This window comes from Amblyomma maculatum, chromosome 8 (genome assembly GCF_055883805.1).
Source record: "Amblyomma maculatum isolate TAMU_Amacu chromosome 8, ASM5588380v1, whole genome shotgun sequence".
Lineage (NCBI taxonomy): Eukaryota > Metazoa > Arthropoda > Arachnida > Ixodida > Ixodidae > Amblyomma > Amblyomma maculatum.
In genome coordinates this window covers 13,922,355-13,933,294 of record NC_139351.1, presented here as the reverse complement: position 1 = coordinate 13,933,294, position 10,940 = coordinate 13,922,355, and positions in this window count along the sequence as shown.

Sequence of the window (10,940 nt, the reverse complement as noted above, 5' to 3'; positions counted from 1 at the left end):
TATTCACATTCATGCCTTTGCTGACGATATAATACTATTTATGAAATTTAATTCTCGACAACAAGCAGAAAATCAAGCAAACAAAGCATTACAAATCATAACAGAGTGGGGGAGAGAAGGTCCATTTAGAATTCAACTCAAACAAATCAAAAGTCCTCCTTATCAAGACAAGTTATGGCAGCCGACCTCCTATGATAAAAATCAATGATGAGAAACCTAAAATTGCAAAGGAATTAAAGATCCTAGGAATTATCTTTGACAACAAAATGTCTTTCTTACCCCACCTTAAGTTTGGGAAAGTGAAGGTTCAAGCTTTAAGCGCTAACTTGAGTAAATTCTCCAACGCAAACAAAGAAACGAAAGGCCGACATTTAAGGAAACTATACACTTTAGGAATAGAAAAAATGATAGTATATGAAGCTCCAGTATGGTACGAAGACAAAGTAATAATAAAAAACAAAACTAAAATCGATTTACCGAATTCCATTAATACTTATACCAAAGGCTTTAGGGCCACCTCAAATGTAACATTACATGCAATAGCTAACGTACCACCTGTACACCTAAAAATATGGGCAGAGAAAGAAATCTTTAGCACAATTCAAGGATACAGAAAATACTACTTTAAAGGAGAGTGCTTCTCAGGTAAAGAAATTAGAAATAAATTTGACATTTGGAATTATCATCCAGCTGAGAAAATAGCATATAATTATACTGAGGAAATTGACATAAAGGCAGATATAACGATATTCACAGATGGCTCAAAAATAAAAGAACACACAGGTGCAGCTTTTGTCGTGTTTAATAGTAGAGGTGAAAAAATTTCCTCTAAACAATGTAAACTTCCTCAATATGCAAATTATCTCGATGCGGAAGTAGTAGCCATTAAAAAAGCTATAGAATATGTTAGAAATGACGAACTCAACACAATTCAGATTTTGACAGATAGTTTATCTGCATTAAAGGCAATAAAAGATCCAAACAACTACGACCCAGCAAATCAGGTAATTAAAAAATAACTAAGTAAAAGAAATAGAAAGAATATCATTTTGACATACATAAAAGACCATAGTGGAAATAGAGGAAATGAAATGGCAGATGCTTTAGCTAAAGAAGCATTAGAGAAAGGAGAACAACTTAAAATACATATAACAAAACAGTTTATTAAGAAACAGCTACAAAAGAAAATTTAGGAGGAATGGAATGGAGATATGGAATAGAGAAGGTAAGAAACGTAATGCATTCGCATGGATCAGGAATTCAAAGAACCTGCCACACCATTTTCCCACAATTCATTACACTTCACAGGCAATATTGTCACATGGGAGATTTCCCTTTTATTTACACAGATTTAAATTTCGCCTTCTCTTAAATGATCGTGTGGAGAAAATATCTTTAATTTTGATCATTGCATTGAAAAATTTCGGGATAAAAACAAAGAGAACAGCTAATAAAATATTAGGCCCCAGTTTACGACTACGTAAAGCAGAAATAATTAAACTGGAAACATACAAATTTCTATAAAGCATGGTTCAAACAATATTAGAAAGGTCATATGATTTAAACTAGGCCTTATAGGATACATGTTTGGGTACAACAGGTGTGGGAGCTGAGGGAGCAACTCAGGCCAACCGAGGTGGACACAATCGACCGCTCCTTCAGCCCCACATCATATTAGGACATAACATAGTGGACAAAACACAGGAAGCAGTTTCAAATAAGCAACATTTTTTTTTTAATTTAAGAATGCAGGATATCAAATATAATAGCAGTCACCAACAAGAGTGAAGATGAGGTGTTGAACAATGTATAGTGTGAAGTGGAAAAACGCATCAAGAACGGAAAAGATGTGCTTAGACCAACACCGTGTTTACAAACATGGATGGATAGATGGAATGGATGGAATATAGGAGCGTCCCCTTTGAAACGGGATGGTAGCAGTAGCTATCATGCTCATTTTTTTCCATATATCTTAATTAATGATTTAGAATGGTTAACTAAACCATAATTCTATTTATTAAATTTTGTTCCTACATTACTAACATTATGTCACTTATCTACTTTTAAGCCGCCAATCCTCCAGTCGTTTTTTGCTAGTTTCCACCGCCGGTTTATTCACCCGGCCACTGTTATCTCCAAACCCCAGAGCTTCAGGAACAGTGATTGCGCCTGCACCAACTTCCGGATGGATACCATTACATTCGAGTATAATATGGGCAATTGTTTCACTGGAGTTTCCACATACAGCACATGCGTCATCTCCATTGCTAAATTTCTTTTTGTAGCTGCGTGTTCTAAGGCACCCTGATCTAGCTTCAAAAAGTAGGGCACTGCCTCTTGAGTTATCAAAGAAATCTTCCTTCCTGATCTGCATTTTCCACTTTCGGTATAATTCTACACTCTGTTTATTTTCCATCGAATTTATGCAATTTTCACCTTCTGTGTTTTTTTTTTTTTTGACCTGTTGCTTAATGCTCTTTATTTCTCCGTCCTTTTTACTAGCATACTTACTAGTTAGTTTCCTAGTTCTTTTCCTCCATTGTGAGTCAACGCTTTTTAGGTACAGGTATTTAAATACTTTAGCTGCCCATCTGTTACTGTCCAATTTCCTCAGGCGTTCCTCATATAATATTTTACTCTGAGCTTCCCGCACTTCGAAAGATGCCCAGCCCATATCTCCCTGTACCGCCTCACTTGTAGTTTTGCCGTGGGCACCTAGTGCTAATCGTCCAACGGATCTCTGATTTGTTTCTAATGTCGACTGTACCTCTGATTTTAGGCACAAAACCGCATTTCCGAAAGTAAGTCCGGGCACCATAATTCCTTTCCAAATACCCTTCAAATCCTCATACCTATTGTATCCCTACAATGCCTTATGCTTCATTATCCCGGCATTCCTTCGCCCTTTGGCCTTAAGTGATTGCTCATGCTTTCCAATGTATGCCAATCCTTCGTTTACCCATACCCCCAGATATTTATATTCTGCTACTCTAGGTATTTCAAGGCCTTGTATTTTAAGACCCTGATCAGTTGAGCCGTTGAAAATCATTAGACCCGACTAAACTGCGCTGAAACTGAAGTCTAGAGTGTCCCCTTCGTCTCCGCAATACTTAACTAGAGTTTGCAATTCTTCCAGACTCTCAGCTAGCAGCACAATATCGTCTGCATACATCAAACCGGGGAGGCGCTGCTCTACCGCCTTTCCACCTAATCTATATGACAGGTTAAAACCTAGGTTACTGTCTTGTATCCTCCGTTCCAGGTTTATCATATAAAGCATGAACAGCACCGGTGATAGAGGACAGCCTTGTCTTAATCCTTTGCATACTTTGACATCCTCCGTACTTCTTATCCCTTCCCACGTAATTTCTACTTTGTTATCCCGGTATATTTCCTGTAGGAACTCTATTATCTCATAACCGATACCTAATATGTTCCACAGGAGTTCCCTGCTTACGTTGTCGTACGCCCCGTTTATGTCCAGGAAGGCCAAATACAAAGTCTATTTTCCACTCTAGATATTTCGATGCATTGGGTAAGCACGAACAGGCTATCATCTAAGCGCCTACCATTTCTAAAGCCGTTCTGAAGTTCTCCGAGTATCTTGTTACTTTCAACCCATGCTTGCACCTTTAATTTTACCGCCTGCATGGCTAACTTGTACATAACAGATGTTATGGTAATCGGCCTGTAGGATTTTATGTGCATCCTGTCTCCTTTCCCTTTATAAATCAAATTCATTTTATTCTGCCGCCAGCTGTCCGGAATTTGCTTATTCGTTATGACTGTTTCCAGAGCTTTTAACAACGTTTCCTTACTTTTGGACCGAGTTCATTAATCAGCTTGATCGGAATTCGATCTATTCCTGTAGATGTGTTTTTAGGAATATTTTCTTCTGCCTTTTTTCAGTTTAGATTGGTCAGTTCTAAGCTGCTTTGTATTCTGTTACCTTCTGTTGCTTCCTGATTTGCGGATATTACCCTATCGTCGCTCTTGAATGACTCGGCTATAACTGATGTAATGTAGTTCACTGCGTTATCTCCCTTTAAATACATAGGAGGCTCTCGCAGCGCCGCAGACGACTGGGGGTGAAAAGTATGGCTAGCGCCCATAGGAATACATGGAACCGAAAGGTTCCAAAACAATTTTCTCATTTCACAAGGTACCTATGATCTGGTTATTCGGTACGAAGCAACTATGAACATCGTAGAACAGATCACGAAAGTATGAAATCTCATTACTGTGGCGAAGTATTTTTAAAACACCGCGAAACGTATGGGGATGGGAGTTGGGAGGGCGACCGGTAGAAACGCATGTAAACACAACTTACCGCAACATTTTTCTCGTTTCGCAGAGCACCAGAAGTGGTGGCCGGTCGTTAAACGTTGGGCAGCACTTTGAAAAAATCTGTGACAAAGCATGCTGCGTCATTTTTGAAGCAATCTACTTTTAAAACTCCCCGAATAATCAGTGTTATGAATCCGGACACCACTAAAAAGAAAACTGGGTGTAGCGAATCGCACAATTTTGTTTATAGTCTGATATGCTGCAGCATGGGTAAGTTAGCTTAATCATACTGTCGCTCAAGTGATAAAACCTAGACAGAATTACATTTAAAAAGCAGTTGTCAAACGCCATACGACAATATGGACCGAACAAGAATCGCGCATTGTAGCAGACGACGGCACTGACGCCTCCAGGTCCGGAGCGTCTGCTAGCGTCTGGACGCGTCTGCTAGCGTCTGGAAGCGTCTGCTAGCGACGGCGTCGGTGGTGCATGGTCGTCTGCAACTGTCTGCTGCCAATTTATCGTGCTGTGAAGAGGCCTGTAAATCGTCAGACTTTCAGTGCTTGCAAGGAAATGTAGTGTGTGATGCAGCAATGTCGGACTACGTGAAAAGCTTGTCGGAATCGGATAAACAGCGCTACAATGAAAAGCTGTATACACTGACGGCGCTGTGCACCCGGACCCATTTACTACGTCTGAAACACATTTTGAAGTCCTCCAGGCGGACCCGAGTTCTTTTACGCTATTGGCCATGGCAAACATTGTAGTGTATGTGATTTGTTTTCTCCGAGTCGCTTCACTGCGGAGACCGTCCAGGCATACAAGTCCCTGGAGGCATACAGTTATTTTGAATAAGGTGAGTGCGGAAAGTTCATCAACGGGCATATATGCTAACTAAATATTTTTGTGTATTTTGTTTTTCCCCGTGGTATCACCATGGCTGTCGTATATCGGTCTGCGCTTTCTGTGCGGTTTCCTGGTCATTTCTTTTTTCTTTCCGTACGGCGCAGACCATGCAGCGCGTGCACGGATGTCGGAATATAGAGCCTGCCAAAATGTTTGCTTACGACTTGCTCACCGCATGCATGTATCGCGACGCCACCACATATTCATTAATTTTAATACCGTCTATATTTAGCCACGATCGATGTTTTTAGTGCGCAATGACGTCGTGCCCGTTAATTTGCGTTTTTTTTTCCCTCTCAATTTACAAAATGAACCATATGTCTCGACGGCATCATTACTGCCGTACGCGGCTCGTGCAAACCGCCAGCCCATGCAATGTTTGTGTTTTTTTTTTACTTCCGCCATACAACATGATATCGGGGCCTAGTACAAGACTCCCCCCCCCCCCCCCCCCCCGAAAAAAAAAAAGAAAAACCGCTTGGGAACATCGTCTGGAAACGCGACGCTCATATTTATTGATATATATGCTTTACAGAGGTGACAGACGCGGAATGTTGTCGCATACGTATATTCATGGCCTTAAAATAATGCACCAGTTCTTAACAAACGACTGCTTTCGTAGCCGCAAAAGTCAGTTTCTTTACGAACCGTTCTTTACATATATTTTGTATGGGCCGCGCTACCGCAATGCATTTTTAACTCAGATTCTGGACAACGAAGTGTTTTAAAAGTAGACTGCCACCACAATGATGCAGCGTACTTTATCACACACTTTTTCAAAGCGCTGGACAACGTTTAACGACCGGCCACCACTTCTGGTGCTCTGCGAAATTAGAAAAATGTTGCGGCAAGTTGTGTTTACATGTGTTTCTTTGGGTCGCCCTCCCAACTTGCACCCATATACGTTTCGCGGTGTTTTAAAAATACTTCGCCTCGGTAATGAGATTTCATACTTTTACTATTTGTTCTAGGATACTCAAGGTTTCTCTGTGCGGAATAACGACATCATAGGTGCCTCGTGAAATGAGAAAACTACTTTGAAATCTTTCGGTTCCATGTATTCCTATGGTCACTAACCCTAATTTTCACCCCCAGTCGGCCCAGCCTGGCAACAGAAGCGCCGCCGCATCGTGCTTACGTCACAGATCGACGTTGATCTATATGTCATATGTTCTACAGTGTTGCGTTGTTTTGTTGTATTGATTTGTATTAATGGGTGAATGTATCCAATCATGTAAAATAATAATGTTTGTGAAAAAGAAAAAAAATAAACGCCGTTAATTGTGCTATTGTGCAACGCAAAAATTGAAGATAAAAAAACGCAATGTGGAGCAGTTATATAGTGCTGATCACTCATATTTCCCCGCATGTATTCATGCATGAATTGTATATAACGTCGGTATGAATAAGATAGAGTCTGCAAGACGTACCCGTTTGCAGAGCAAATCGCCCAGAAGCAAGCTGCAATGTCTCCGAAGTCAGCTATGGCACTTCTCGTGTCATTGCGTTGAGTTCACGACTTCAGCTTTGAAGCGGGTAGCCCTCCACGATCTGTCCTTTGCTCTTTTAAGGGCGGCCCGAAAGGGGCTGCCTCGTGCTATGTATAGAAGGAGGGGAGACACCCCCCTTATGTTTTTGGCAGTAAATGCTTTCACCACCACCACCAATCTACTAACTTCCTCAATGGCCAGCCTTGGCTTGAGGACAGCGTTGATCACATTAGTCGACATCTGATATTTTGAAGGGGAACAAAACATTTAGATAACTGCGGTCACTAGCATTGCAGGAATGCGAAGACAGCCTTATCATTGATTTTCTTATTTATAATTTTTTATTGTCAATTTCCTTATCAGTAATCACCAATTTTCTTATTACTGTGGCGTCCGTGTGCTGTGCGATGTCAGCGCACGTTAAAGATCCCCAGGTGATCGAAATTACTCCGTAGCCCTCCACTACGGCTCCTCTTTCTCTCTATTCACTTTCACTCCCACCTTCCTCCCTTCCCCTACGGTGCGGTTCAGGTGTCCACAGAGCAAGTGTGACAGATACTGCGCCTTTCCCTTCCTGTGAACCAAATATTATTATTTCCTCATCCCCATTTCCTTTTCGCGTTTCTTATCACTAATTCATGATCACTAACCATGTTGACACACATTGTTTTAATTCCATTAATTATGTGATCACAACCGCCACCAACAAATTTTGCCCCGCTGTAATAAATCTGTGCCTAACATGAATGCGTTTCCAGATAATGTATCCGATAAATGACGCTTATAAATTTGATCAACTGGAGTATGTACATACCCACCCTTTCTATAAGTATATATAGTATAATGATATTGTTAACGTACACAATGCAGATGTTTGATGTGAAGGGAAAAAAAGCCATGTAACAGAGGCTTGACGATACTCGCAATATAGGACGGATATTCGACGCATGTAGCTTGAATCCTCAACTGACATCATGTTTTTGCTCTTGGTCATTCACTACGGCTTGAAAGCTTACCGCAACTTGTCGTACAGACCAAAGCGCTTCGAATACTGCTTGCGCCCACACATTCTGCTGATGGAGTTCACAGAACCACACGCCGCACTTCGGCCTTCGAAATGCAAAAACTGGAGGACACTTAAGCTTCGCCTTTAAGGTTTGAACGCGACAGCATTTATACCCTAGTGCTTTGAAGACGATGGATGAATGTATAAGGCTTTGAATCGGGCGGCGGTTCCCGCTATCTGTTGGGAAGCGCCATAAAATCGACGACATTTATCAGTGAGCACCGCATAGGAAGTAAGCAAAAGGGAAATGTCATTTGCTTAACTATTACCTCCGCAATTATTGTCTTTCTAATGAAGAACCAAAACATCAGTCATAAGGCAATGCACACATTAGGCCCATTTTGTTTGGAGAGAAGCAATGTGGTTAGATGGCGGAGTGGTTGCGTGCTCACCTCGCATTGCGAAGGAACCGTGTTCGGCTCCACTGGTTTCCACAAAATATTTATTGTTTCTTAAATTTGTTTCTGATTTTTTGCGTTACAACCACAACGCCGACATCGGCTTTTCTGCAACAGGGTGCCCTTAATTCTGTCACGTTAAACACGCATAAGAAAAAGACTAGCTTCAAGACATGCACGAAAACTTCACCAAAAACCAAAAGTTTACATGGGGACAAGTGAATAAGCTCAGTGCGCAGAATGTGCGGATTCCGCGAAGTTGGTTACACACGTTCGAAGCTCGAGCAAACAGAAACCGACTCGAGCCGGCTTTTCATCAGGCTTGCGCGAGCTTCTCGTCGGTACTGTTTTCAATCTCGCTTTAATGAACGCCTCGCGCGAAAAACACACATGGGACGACGGAAGTGTATACAGCTCGACCCGTGGTTGGAACTGCATACACTCTCCTCACCGCCGTCGCATCTGTGTTTCTTTTCTTTTTCTCCAGCCATCTTGGCGTATAGGGCAGGGTGGAGGAATGGGCGTATTCGCTGAAAACGCGGGAAAGCGCGCGCAAACACACGGACTCGCGCGCTTTCACAAAATTCAATGATGGCGCACCGAGCTTTCATCCGATTGCGTGGGCCTAGTCGCTCCTCCGCTCCGCTTGCAGCCGCTCTTCATACAGAGAGAGAGAGAGAGAAAGAAAGAGACAGGGGGGAGAGGGGGAAAATTTACGCGAACTTTGCAGTCGCGAAGAGCGGCTGCAAGCGGAGCGGAGGAGCGACTAGGCCCACGCAATCGGATGAAAGACAGGGGGGAGAGGGGGAAAATATATATATTTATATATATATATATATATATATATATGCGGTTATGTTCATGCAAGCCTAGGGCTCATTCATGACAAATACTGCAGCAACGACTGTAGCACGTAAAAATAACCCTTTCGGTTTGTATATATCGCATAGCCAAGGAACCACTGTTAGTTGTGAAAGCGAGAGAAATATATATATATATATATATATATATATATATATATATATATATATATATATATATATATATATATATATATATATATATATATAAATTTCTCTCGCTTTCCTAGAGTGTGTTGCGGATCTTGATTATACGTCACTAATGCCGAATATCTCGCGCAAGTCTCTCTCGCTCGCTACAACGAACGCACATTCGTCTTTCTTTGAGAGTTGCGGAAGCGGTTGTCTTTCTACTTTTACACATGCAGACGCACGCACTTTAAAGGCGTGCAACCACCTGTCTCAACAAGGCTTCTACCCCCCCCCCCCCCCCCCACACACACACACGCACGCTCACTCTGGTCGAGCCCTTTTCGTTCATTTCAAACCAAAATGGCAGTCGTCAGATAAAAAGATGCAAGATTTGCACATGGCGGGAAAACGCTGCTAAAAAGAGCACGCACGCAAAAGCCGCGCTCTCGGTTACTGAGCTATGTGCGAACGGTGGAGCGCGAAATGGAGGCGACAACGAGTGGTGGTGGTTGCTGACGTTTGCAGGAATCGGCAGAAGGAAGGGACTGGGCACCAATATAACAGATGAATGGGAAGGGGCCGGTAAAGTGTTAGAACGACTTCGACTTTTGTTTTCTCGGTGCCTTAAGTTAAGGCTGTGCATTTTCCGGTTTTAATCGAAAACCACTGATAAACATCCGCCAAAAATAACATTGGGGAAATGGTTAAAACCGAAGAAAGCCGCTTTGCGGTTATGTTCATGCAAGCCTAGGGCTCATTCATGACAAATACTGCAGCAATGACCGTAGCACGTAAAAATAACCCTTTAGGTTTTTATATATCGCATAGCCAAGGAACCTGTTAGTTGTGAACGCTTTCAAATGCTTAGAAGTTCACATAACCTCTGACCGTCGATGAAACGAGCACATATCGTATGTAGACAAAAGCCCTAAGAAAACTGCACTATTTTAAATGAACGCTGGCACTATACACACAAGAAATGAGGCGTTTAGCTTGCAAAACATTGGTTCTGCCAAAACTGAAATATGCTGCAGCAGTGTGGTATCCCTGGACTGAAACTAACAAACTTAAAACAGAAAATTTACAACGCAAAGCAGCCAGGTTTATCTTTAATTGTTCATTTACTCGTTCCTTCCTCATACCTTCGCGGAGGGGAACATTGTACGCGTAGACGTTGCCAATTGCGAATCAGTGAATTTATTTTTGCAAGTTCTGAATGAAGCATAGGGCTTATATGCATCCCTGTTTTTGGCCACGCTCGATGCCTTCGTTCGTTGCCGAATTCGACGACGTTGTCGATTCTCTGTGCTCGATTTTGTGTTGTGTTTTGTGCTCTGATCTTGACTGTTCTATTGCTACCTCTCCTGCAATGTACTTCTCGTTTTATCATTACGTTTCTACCCCACTCCTGCCTTAAAGCCTGTAACACTGGCCGGCAGCATTTGCTACGTAAATCAATTAAAATTTCTTTTTCTTGCAAGCCCGGAAAGGGCCACGTAGGCACTCAAAAAATGAACCCCAAATGGGGGAGACGCTCAAGGTTCCGCCGCGCCGGCCGCCTAAACGCACCTGCTATCGTCTCTCTCTGCTGTAGCAATCGACAATTTATGCAAATCTTTACGTCAGCTTCTCCCCAAGGTTCGTATTATCACCCAAACAAGTCGTTCTTCTTGCGGTCCTCACACTCTTGCATTCTACGGGGAAGTAGTAGTACTAGACCTTGATAGGAAAGCTGCCGGGTGAATGCGGTCGACGAAGACTAGGGCGTGCGGTCGACGAAGACGTCAAATGATAGGGCGTG